At 39.1% G+C, this 12,540-nt stretch overlaps 1 long non-coding RNA gene and 1 pseudogene across 2 annotated transcripts in view; one reads left to right on the top strand and one right to left on the bottom strand.

The window, feature by feature from the left end:
* LOC307108646 overlaps positions 1–12,540 on the top strand; it is a 117,192-nt gene that overhangs the window by 22,395 nt on the left and 82,257 nt on the right. The window lies entirely within an intron of this gene.
* Positions 9,421–10,584, bottom strand: LOC307108601 (small ribosomal subunit protein eS1-like; annotated as a pseudogene). The gene is made up of 2 exons: positions 10,532–10,584; positions 9,421–10,159 (listed from the first exon to the last, which is right to left on the bottom strand). The product of its transcript is annotated as a small ribosomal subunit protein eS1-like (transcript).

The raw sequence follows: 12,540 nt of genomic DNA, 5'->3' as shown, positions 1-12,540 counted from the left end.
CACTGACCTAGGGAACTTTGTAGAGGAGATGTAATTAAGACTGGGCAGAGAAGTTGGCATTTAGGGTGAGAGGAGCTGTATGAACAAAGGTACCTAGATGAGAATAGGCATAGGAAGTTTGTGAAATATTTAAGTCTGGAGTCATTGGAGTGGCGGATGTATGTTCAGAAAATGAAGAATGGCCAAATCATGAAAGATGTTGAAAGATAGGAAGACTTTAGTCATAGTACAGCTAGAAATTATGACCCATTCATGATTTTAAGGAAGACTAATGTGGGAAATGTATACAAGAATTCTGCAGGTATCAAAAGCAACTAAGAGGTTGGTGTGCCATAATATATGAATAAGGAGATGTCGTAAGTTAAATAACTGTTTCAAATATTTACTCCCTTTCTCTCCCACTCTTTATCCCCCATCCTCTGGCTCTGGATAGAATGTCATTGGGAACTTAAGAAGCACTTGTGTGATTGGACTTGCTTCTGCAAGAGAAGAACATGTCCTAGTAGCCTAGAGAGAGAGAGAGGGAGGGAGGGAGAGAGAGAGAGAGAGAGAGAGAGAGAGAGAGAGAGAGAGGAGCAGCCAGCCCACAAATACATGATAAATGCAAAATAATTGCTTTAAGCCATTGAATTTTAGGGTATTTCTGGTAGTAATAGTAACTGATACAGAAGATGTGATAGTGGTATAGAGAGGAAGGAATTACTAGAACATACTTTGAAGGAAAAATTAATAAGCTGAAATAAGTTCTGGTCACAATGAAATTTAGAGGTTAAAAATGCAAAAGAATAGTCCTGGCTGGTGTTTCTAAGTGGTTAGAGCATCTTTCCATGCACTGAATGGTCACTGATTTGATTCCCGGTCAAGGGAACTTACCTGGGTTGCAGGTTCAATCCCTGGCTCCTGTTGGGGCATGTGCAGGAGGCAACCAATCAATATGTCTCTCTCTCACATAAATGTTTCTCTCTCTCTTTCTCCCCCCTTCTTCTGTCTCATTCTCTGGGGATAATTAACAAAAAAAGAATAGCTTTAAAAATGATTTTTTAATTGAATAAATTGAGAATTTCTGAACAAGAAAATCTGAAGTAAATGAATAACATCATTATTCTTAAGAAGCAGTTGCTCAGGTATATTCTTTCTCTTTTGGGGGTGATTTATTTTTCTATTCAACAAGTGTATGCTTTATGCATTTACATTCACTTAATTGGTGAAATCCTTCTTTTGGAAAGTATACCAGCCAGTTAATTATCTACTTACAAAGGAGGGAGGATGATGTCATTGAAATCCATATATTCTTGTGGATTTACATAAATGTAGAATGCAAATAAAATAACATTTTCTGAATAGTCCCCTGCACATTTTCACTTTGGGGGAAAATAAAAATTGACTGCAGCTTTCTAGTAATTTTTTCTTTTGTAGACTATAGGTAATTTGAAGTGACTAATCCAGCTGTCTTTACCCAATTATCTGTCTTGCTTCTGGCAAGAAATATGTTAGTGGTAGAAATCAGAGGGGACATTACAAATAGAAGAGCAAAGAAGAACCATATAATTTTTTGCTTATAAGAATCATCCATTGTTGTTGGAAAAATCTCATTACAACATTTGAATGTTGAAGTCAAATCGGTCATCCTAGTCTAGATTTAAACCTCTGACCATGGAGGAAAGTGTTTCTCTTTGCCCCTCCACCAAACTTCCTGCTGCAAATCTGCTTCACCTGAGTCCCACTGCGTGGATTCACATTCCCATGGGCAAGCAGATTTTGATTATTTTACATGCAGAGAGAGGGAGGGCAGGCGGGAAAGAGAGAAAGAGAGAGGGAGAAGAGTAGGGAGAGGGAAATAAAAGAATCAAAGAAAGAGGAAAATGAATGAAAAGTTCTCTACAGGGTTATTGAAAGCCAATAAATATGGCTGAGGTATATGTACTTGTCAAGATCATACCATCTTCCCCTGGTTATCTTATTTCTTTTAAAAATATTTTTATTGATTTTTTTTCTTTTTTAGAGAGGAAGGGAGAGGGAGAAAGACAGAGAAACATAGATGTGAGAGAGACACATCGATCAGTTGCCTCCTGCTGAGGATTGAGCCCACAATCTGGGCATATGCTCTGACGGGGAATCAAACCAGTGACCTTTCAGTGCACTATGTGATGCTCAACCAACTGATCCACCCCAGCCAGGGCTATATTCTTTCTAAAAGCTACACACCATGGCACAAGATTGCCACCTCAAGTCTGTGAAATTCCCTCTTCTATCATTGTAGAGCTCAAACTTTCTGGGTGAAAGACTCAGCCTTAACAAATATGGCTGGGCATACATGTTTTCTTAGACACATTTTATAAGTGAAGACTGGGATACAGTTGGTAGTACCTAGGAAGTGCTTGGCTGGTTCTGTCAAGAGAGTGAACTATCTCTAGGTGCTGGCTTTCTCCTAACTCACTCCTGTTGAGGTGAAAAGAAAAAGAAAAAGGTCATGGGACCCTAGAATCTGCCATTGAAACTCTGAGAAGCTCCTGGAGGACAGAGGCGGTTAGGTCCAGGTGTGAGGGGCATGGCAGCCCAGAGAAGAGGGCCATTTTGTGCCCTGGATCATCAGTCTAGATTGGGTGGAAAGTGATAAAAGCCACATTCAGTAGACTAGCCCTTAAGCATTTTTTCCTCCCTCTCCCCTTCTCCTATACCTTGGCCTGTGTCACTACTCTTTGTTAAGAACTGTCTCTCTGAATTGCAACTGCCTATCCCATGGGAAAGGAGATAGGAATTGCATTGAATCATTAAATAGCTTTGGGTAGTATGGACATTTTTATTTAAAAATGAATAAATAAATAAATAAATAAATAAATAAATAAATAATAAAAGTGCTATATGTGTGGAAACTAGATAGATAGTATAGATATAGATTACTAAATAACGTTTAAGTTAAAGAGGTAATCATAGAAAAGTATATAAAATAAATAGAAAGCATTATATATCAGAATTTCTGGGATTTAGCTTGTGGTGTGAGGTCTGAATTTAATATTCACTATTATGTGCTACCTTGACATCTGAAAGGGAGAGGGCCTCAAAAGGCCTAACCATGAGTTTCCCTACACTCACCAGATAAGATGCAATGGGAAAGGTTCCCCTCCTGGCTTGTTCCCCTATCACCTGGAATAGCTGCTCCTCACCTTGTCCTCAGCCAGATGGGTTTCACTCCCCTGACAGCTCATGGAAATATTCAAGGAAGCCAATCACATATCCTCCTTCCAGAACCCCTTGCTGCTATAAAGCCAGCCTCCGGCTGACTGGGCTCATTCACTCTATTACCAAGCACAACTCTACTGGTCCTCCATGGTGTATGGTACTCTCCTCTCCTGGACTATGAGTATATGTGACTAACACACTGCTGTCAGTCTCATCTGACCGATGTCAGACCTCCTGTATTCAGCCACATCATCACTGGGGGTGACTCTAAGTCAATCAAAACACAGCTAATTGGAATGTAGAGGAATTCAAAAGATTTACATATATTTATCAAAAAACAAGAACGTCTGAAAACAAATGAGCCAGGATTTCAACCAAGAAAGTTATAAAAGAAGGACAACAGAGTAATCTCAAAGAAAAAAAGGGGAGAGAGGATATTAAAGTTAAAATAAAACAATGAAAAAGAGAATAACCACAAGAAAACCAAGGTAAAATGTGAATTTTGAGAAAAAATATATAAAATGTATAATTGGCCCAAGAAGAAATAGAAAAGTTTAACAGAGTAGTACATTAAAATTTTCATAGTAATCAAAGCATTTCTACAATTTTATAGCTGAATTTTACTAAGTTATTAAGGGACTGTTGAACTTTATATGAGTTATCCCCCCCCCCAAAAAGAAAACAGAAAAAAGGGAATGCTGCCTAAGTAACTTTATAAAGCCAGTCAACCCTTAATTTTAAATCCAGATGAAAACAATATAAGAAAGAAAAAATATGTAGATCTACATGACTCATAAATGAGAAAATTCTGAATAAAATTATTAGCTAATGGAATCAATCAATGTATTTTATAAAACAGCAATATGATCTAGAAGTTTTTTCTCTTGAAAATGCATAGGTGATTTAACATAAGAAAATCTACACAGTAAGTGACTAAAAGAAAAAAGTCAGTTATTCAAAAAGCTATGAAAAAAGAAATTTATAAAAGACTATTTTTATAAACTTACTAAAAGTTAGAAAATTTTCCCCTAGATAAAGCCTATGCACTAATAATTTACAGCCTATATTTTACCTTACAGAGAAACGTTAAAGGTTGGCTGCTATATCATAATATTTGATATAATGCCAGAAGTTCTGGCCAAACAACATTTGAAAACAAAGTAAGAGGTATAGGATTAGTATGCAACAAACAACTGGCCTCTCATTGCTTCTTACCCACTCTGTCCCTCTGTGAAAAGGAAATGATTGGCTCCCCCTCAGCCACTATGCAAGACTTAGTCCCACCCAGTGCTGCTGCAGTGGGTTGGTGGGCTGCCCAACTCTGGGGTTCTTTATCAGTATGCCCACTGTGTTCACAGAGCTAACGCCACGACCTCCAATCTGGGCTCCAAGAGTAATCCAAGTGCTATCAAACCCCTCATCTTTTACTTCGATTTTCAATTTATTCAGAACTGAGATGGGGAAGAGGGATATTCTGAATTGTGTCCCTTCAAAGATCCCTCTGCCAAGAGATGATTGGGAGTTAGGCAGATAATTGGGAGAGGACAGTCTAGGCAAAGGAAACATCAGAAACAGAAACAAGGAATTATGAGGCTGTGGAGACATAGGAAACTCTAGTTAATTCAGTAAGCAGAATCTAAAGTACAGGCCTAGGAGTTTTAGGTGATGAGTTAGGCTGGACAGGAACACAGAGGCCAGATCAAGAAAGGCCTTCTCTGCCACCCTGAAGAATCTAGATTTTCTTCTGACTGATTGTGGTCATTGTGGAGGAGAATTTGAAGGGATTGTGGTGAGATAAGACTATTAGGGGGGCTGCTGTAGAAGTCAGCTCAGGGGAGTCTGGGGACTGAGTAAGGACAGTGATGGTACAGATGGAGCTGTTTTATAATATTTATGCATGTGCTTTGGCATAAATTTAAACTTGTGTTCCTAATTGATATAAAGCAAATTCCCAATCATTGTATTAATTATGAGGCTAGATTGCAGTGGCAAATAAAGAGTGTTAGTTTTTTCCATTTGTCTCACTAAAGTGGCCAAGAGAGAATTCCTCACTAAAAAGGATACCAATCTTGAATATGATTGATAGAAGAACCAACTAAAGAATTGGTGAATCCAACTTTGGAGGAGGAGTTTGATTTGGAGAAGAAAACAATTCACAAAGGTTCCAATTCCATCCATTTTCACTGAAAACAGACACAAAGAAATAAGTCTAAATAAAGGCTTAAAGGTCTTAGTGTTTTAGTCCATTCAGACTTGCTATAACAAAATACCATACACTATTATAAACCTAAGCACTTCCCAAAGGCCCTACCTCCTAATGCCATCACATTGGGCATTAGGATTCCATCATATGAATTTTGAGGGGCACAAACATTCAGACCATAGCAAATGGGCTGGAATAAAAAGGAGGTTTTGATGATGAGAATTAAATATTAGACTTATTAAGCAAATTGTGAAATCTCCTTCTATAGAGACCTTTAAAAGTAGAACTTTTTGCATATGGTTGAAGTGTGACCCTTTAAAAGATACAAATACAGCCTGGCCGGTGTGGCTCCGTGGTTGAGCGATGACCTATGAACCAGGAGGTCATGGTTCAATTCCCAGTCAGGGCACATGCTTGGGTTGTGGACTCAATCCTCAGTGTGGTTCCTGCAGGAGGCAGCCAATCAATGATTCTCTCTCAACATTGATGTTTCTATCTTTCTCTCCCTTTCCCTCTCTGAAATCAATAAAAGTATATTTTAAAAAAATAAAAATAAAAAAGACATATATCAATTAAAGTGCTATGCATATAAGCTTTATACACCATTGATTTTTATTTTGTTTATAAACAAAAACAAAAATACAATTTTGAATTTGCAGTACAGAAACAAAATACATTTCACTCTGGAATTTTGTTAATATTATCTTAGATTTGTTCATTCAACAAACATATTTTGAGTGCCAACTATGTACTAAAAAGTGTTCTAGGTGCTGGGGATACAGGACTGAACAAAAGAGATAAAATCTCATGCAACATGAAGCTTACAATCTTATTCATCAGTAAGTGAGATAAAATAGTAAAATATACAGGTTTTTAGATAGATATCAATGCTAAGGAAAAAAACTGAAAGAGAAACGTAGATCAGATATATATGACTGGAGGAAAGGGAGAGGTTGTGTACAAGTTTAGTCAGAGTGACTAGAGGAGGCCTAATTGAAAAAGTGAAATATGAGTAAGCTCTGAAAGTTAAGGAAGAAAGCCATATGAATCTCTGTGGGAAGATTGGTCCAGGCAGAGGGATTAGCAAGTGCAAAGGCCCGGGAGACAGGTACATGCTCAGTGACTGAGAGGGTTGGTAGGGGAGAGCAGAATGAATGAATAGAAGAGAATAGGGGGAAAGGTTAGATTGAAAATGAGGGCAGATCATGAACATCATTAGAAGGCTTTATCTTCAGTTTTAAGTAGAGGGGTAACCCTGTAGCACTCAGGGTACCCCTACAAGTAGACTGTAGGTGCCAGGGGCAGATGCAGGAAAATCAGTTAGAAGGGTATGGCAATAACCCAGGGGAAAATGATAGTGACTACAGTGTCATGGGACATTGATAAGTGGTTAGAGTCTGGATATTTTTTGAAAGTTAAGTCAGTAGGATTTCCTGATGGACTGGATATGGGATGTAAAAGAAGAGTCAAGAAGGACTTTAAGGAGTTTTACCTAAGCAACTGAAAGAATAGGGTTGACATTTACTAAAATGAGGGATTGTGTGAGAGAAGGAGGCTGAGGATGCACATATAGGTGGTTTGAGATGCAGCTTGGGATAGATGCTTCCACTGTACTACAGAGGGTTAAGAGCACAACAGATTATCTAATTCTTCTCCCCTTTTTTAACACAACCTTCCATTGACCTATTGCTAGAAAACAGAACAAAAAACCTTTTTTATTCCAAGTTTTAAAATTCACACGACAATTCTGCTTTGCTTTAACTTTACTCTTTAGTTTTATTTTGTCTAATAAAATGAAATATGCATTAAAATGCCTGGCACATGGTACATATTGAATAAATATTTGTTGAATGAATGAATGGTAGTGGGGAAGCCGCAGGGCAATTACCCTTTCCTGAAAAGACCACACAGGAATGGAGGGAGAGCATGGCAATGTTGTTAGAGTCTAAATAAGAAGCACTATATATATTTTGGGCATTTTCAGAAAAATCAGTGAGAGATGAGAAATCCAGAAATCCTTTACTTCTGTAGACCCAGATATTTGGACAAAAGCCTCCAAACAACATATTTCATTGAAGAAAAAAAAACTTTGAAGGGACAAAAAACTATTTTTTTCTTTCTTAATCTCAGCCTTACAACTCAAACCAAACACAAAGGATTGGCAGTACTTTTCTTTCCTTCCTTCCTTCCTTCCTTCCTTCCTTCCTTCCTTCCTTCCTTCCTTCCTTCCTTCCTTCCTTCCTTCCTTCAAAAAAGAAAAGCCTTCCTATGGAGAGAAACTAAAAACTCAACAGGTTCCCAGCCAACGAGAGTGGTTTTGTAGCATAATGGGCAGAGATATTAATTTAGGGGCTATGCAGCTGTAAATTGACTCAGGTAAAATAAAATGTAGTCTTTGGGAAGAGAGCTGAGGATTCATGTACAAGACAGACCCATTATATAAGATTCATAATCCATGCCTAAGGACCCTTCTGAGCTCTCCCTCTGGAAAAAAAAAAGGCAGAATCTCTCACAGGAACCCCTAAAATCTGTTAACTAACTGCATTCCCTGAAGATGAATGGGAAATGGGAAGCTGCTTCTTGAAGGGAGATATGTAAGTAGGGAGCCTCCCTGGCTGCCACACAAATTGTCATGGTGTCACTGGGAGGACTTGACCTCCAGGCCAATTGGCTGTGAGGACCAGCTGTGACTATAGTGGGAGAGCTACTATGCAGGAGACACCCTTATGGAGCAGGACTTGCTTCAGTGGGGGTTTGGTGCTCACTGAGTCTTCCCTTTGAGTGTGTCACTTATGGAAGTGTAGAGTTGTAATCTGGTATGGTCTGACACTGACCACTGGATACACTGGTTCTTGGGTCTCCAGGGAGGTGCAATCACCAGATCTGTAGATTCTTCCTCTTTGTATCGGGTTTGGAAGTGCCCAGATGAAGCCTAGCTATGAAGCAAGGCAGGCTGGTGTTGGTGTGAGTCTTGGGCCTTTTATTGATAGGTTTGGAGCTCCCTGACCCAGCTGCAGCTTGTTGGAGAGATTTTAGTCTGAGCAAGGACAGGCCATTCATATGCAAAAGCTGCTGCTCACAGTTTGGGTGGGGTTGTAAATTGGATGAGGGGGGTCTTAGGGAACCACCAGGGCAGAGCAAACAGAAATGGCTGCCAGTCAGCCCTGCAACCAGGGAGGTCTCAACACAGGAACAATGATCCCTGCGAGCACCTCCATCTGGGAGAAAGCTGTCCCCGAGTTCCTGCCCCGATGCCAGACAATCCAGTTCTTCCTCGAATGTGTCTGTGTCCCCCAGAGCCTCACCCTAGTGCTGGAGCTCAGAGGAAGCGGGACCTTGTTAGTTCAGTTCGTGGAGCCAGGCTTATAAGAGGAACAGCTAGATCTCCAGCCCCTTCTGCTTCACTGAGCCCCAATCCTAACTGGTTTTTACCGCCCGTAGTTATGGGGACTTCTTTTCCCAGCTCTGGGACCCTGGGCTGGGCTTCTGGTGTGTGGCTGGGACCCCCTTGCTCCTCATGGGCGGCCTCTGTAGAGATGATTTCCCTCCCGATTAAAAAAGCAGCACATGTGGGTGCCGGATCAGCCTCTGCACCTCCTACTAGTCTCAGTGTGCTTTTTTTCTTTACTTCTCTAGTGTAGGACTTCCATTCAGCCAGCTTTCTGGCACTTCTTGATGATGGTTGTCCTGTATCTCAGTTGTAATTTTGATGTGGTTGTGGGAGGCAACGAGTATGGGCTTTTACCTACGCTGCCATCTTGGTTCCATACTATATATTTGCCTTTTTTTAAGGTGACTGTTCAGTGTTGTTGTTTTTTAAAATTATCGTTCTTTTAATTGTTGTTTTTGTAGGAGCTCTTTATATATTCTGTATATGACTTACTCATCAGATATATGTGTTGCAGACTTTTTTCTCAATCTTTGGCATGTTTATTCACTTTCTCTCTTCTTTTTTTTTTACAAATGAAATTAAAAAAAATTTGTCACCATTAAAAGTCTGAATTTTAAACAGATTCTGGGGCTTCATATCCATCAGCTCATTCAACTTTGGCAGCTGTCTCATCCCCCCAGTAGCTTTTCCAGAACTGCTAACCTTCACCATGAAGTTTCATGAGTTTTCCCAGTTCAAACTTGGGCTTCTTCAGGATTTTGACTTTTCCAACAAAGACATCATGGAGTGGATAAATAGGTTGACAAGTTTTTCTATGTCTTTTCCAATGCTATCTGGAGTCAATTTATTGACCATTTCTTTCAAGTCATCTATCTGTACCTCTCTGGTCATGATTTCCATCATCTTCTTTTGGACTTGATGGACCTGTTGATGCTGACCATAAGAGATCTTCTGAAACTGATTGTTGCATTTTTTTTATTAAAACCAACACAGAATAGATGAAGCAAATAACCATCGGTAGTTTTGACATCAACATGAGCTTCAATCGTGGTCTGTCATTTTTTTACCCTGGAGCATATTTTGTCATGGGTAAGATCATGCCATGGAACATCCTCACTAATTAGCTTGAATTTCCTAAATGCAACTTCATTATTCTGCAGATCAGTTAGGCTCACTTCAAAAACATGACTCTTGAGACCATCAGATGCAATTTTGATTCCTTGCATTCTTGTGACCACTGTTTTTCTAACTGTTCTATGCTGAACATAGCTGGTGCTTTCACATGCCTCCGATCTTTCTTAGAAAATGGACCAACCACTTTCTTACTGGCTCCTATTTTACCACCTTGTGTGAGGTGCTTGTTCTTGCTGACGCCATGGCACTGCCTATTTATTCACTCTCTTAATGGTGTCTTTTGAAGACATTAAGTATTTAATTTATAAGTATTTTCCTTTATGGTTAGTGTTCTAAAAAATAACTTTGTTTTTATTTTCCCAAGTTTGTGTAGATATTCTCCAGTGTTTTCTTAGAGAAAGTCTGGATTCCCAGGTTTTGTATTTTGAACCATGAGCCATTGTGAGTATATTTTTCTGAGTGGAGTAAGAGAGAAGTTGAGGTTCATTTTCTTTCTCATGTTTATTTCTGAATATTAGTTGTTACATCACTATTTGTTAAGACTCTCTTCATTGTTGGCTTAACTAAAATTCAATTGACGAATTTGTGAGCTTATTGCTGGACTTACTCTTCTGTTTACTTACTTATCTAATTGTCTTTTATTTATCTGATTGTCTATTCCAGTGTTTTTCCACATCTTTCATTATCATACCCCTGAAGAGCCTTTCTAGATATTTTTATTCCTAATTGTCCCTTTCCCCATGAACTTTTAATATCAAAGGTATATTATACAACTGTTTATGTACTATATGTACAAATGTGCTTTTTATATTAAAATAATTTTTAAAATTTCCTCCCAAAACCAATTTCCACCCCCTTGGGGGTGATATCACTCCCATTGAGAATGCATTGTTTACTCGTGTACTATACCACATTGCAGATTAGCAGCCCATCTTGAAATATGGTAGTATAAGTCCTTCAAATTATATTGGTTGTTCTATATCCTTTGCTTTTACAATAAATTTTGGAATTAGCTTGCCAATTTCTTCCTAAAAATGCGTGGTGAAATTTCACCTCTGGCCATGATGGAGTAATAGGGACTAGATTTACCTTTTCATCTAAAGCACATGGAAAAGCTTACAAGATACATACACATTTTTTCAGACACTGGACAACAGACATAACAGACCTGTTATTTCCCCCAAGAGAAGGGAAGTAACCTGAGCCATATGATCACCTCAGCTTACTGCTTTGAGGCACATTCTGACTTGTGGAACAGGAAGAAGATTGTCAAGGAGAACACAACAACTTTGCTGAGTTGAAGAGATAGAGATGAGAGTTTAAAGAATCTGAGGTGGCTAGAAGTTCCAGAAGGGAGGCAGTTAAATAGAAAAAGAGCTTCAGAAAACTGTGTAGAGTTCCCCTTGGGTTTTTGCTGAACACTAAGACCTGCACACATAGAGCAAAACTCTCTGAGTTCAGGCAGAGAGTACCAGAATCATGAGCTAATTGCTCATTATTCACACAGGGCTTGGAATTGTTTGAGTTCTCACCAGCCAAATTGGAGATTCCTCATTGGTTAATCAGATCATTCAATAGACATCCCAGAAGGTCACATTCTTTTTGTAGTGGGGGCTAAACTATCCCTACCATAATAGCTACTCTAGAACCACTCTACAAATTCTTTAAAACAATCAAACTAAAGTAACTTAACAGTCTATCAAAACTAATCCAACTGTCTTTAAAGAAAAGCATCAATCAAAATCACAATGAGATATCACCTCACACCTGTCAGAATGGCTCTTCAACAAGTGCTGGCGAGGACGTGGAGAAAAGGGAACCCTAGTGCACTGTTGGTAGGAATGCAGATCAGTGCAGCCATTGTGAAAAACAATATGAAGTTACCTCAAAAATTAAAAATGGAACTGCCTTATGACCCAGTGATTCCACTCCTGGGTACTAGTATATCTGAAGAAACCCAAAACACTAATTCAAAAGAATATTTGCACCCCTATGTTCATTGCAGCATTATTTACAATAGCCAAGATTTGGAAGCAGCCCAAGTGCCCATCAGCAGATGAGTGGATAAAAAAAGCCATGGTACATATATACAGTGGAATTTTACTCAGCCATAAAAAAAGAAGGAAATCTAACCTTTTGTGGGAGCATGGATGGACCTAGAGAGTATTGTGCTAAGTAAAATAAGACAGTCGGAGAAAGATAAATACCATATGATTTCACTTATATGTGGAATCTAAATAAACAAACAAGCAAAATAGAAACAGACGCATAGATACAGAAAACAGACTGACAACTGTCATAGGGGAGGGGGGTTGGGGTCTGTGTGAAAAAGGTAAAGGGATTAAGCAAAAAACAACAACTCATAGACACTAATAAAAGTATGATGATTCTGGCCTAGCCAATTTGGCTCAGTGGATAGAGTGTCGGCCTGCAGACCGAAGGGTCCTGGGTTTGATTCCGGCTAAGGGCATGTATCTAGGTTACAGGCTCCTCCCTGGCCCGGGTCCTGGTCAGGGATCATGCAGGAGGCAACCAATCAATGTGTTTCTCTCACATCAGTGTTCCTCTCTGTCTTTACCTCTTTCTGAAAATCAATGAAAAAAAAATATATATCCTTGGGTGAGGATTAAAA

This window comes from Cnephaeus nilssonii (genome assembly GCF_951640355.1).
Source record: "Cnephaeus nilssonii genome assembly, chromosome: 12".
NCBI classification, from domain to species: domain Eukaryota; kingdom Metazoa; phylum Chordata; class Mammalia; order Chiroptera; family Vespertilionidae; genus Cnephaeus; species Cnephaeus nilssonii.
This window is presented reverse-complemented; position numbering and strand designations above follow the sequence as displayed.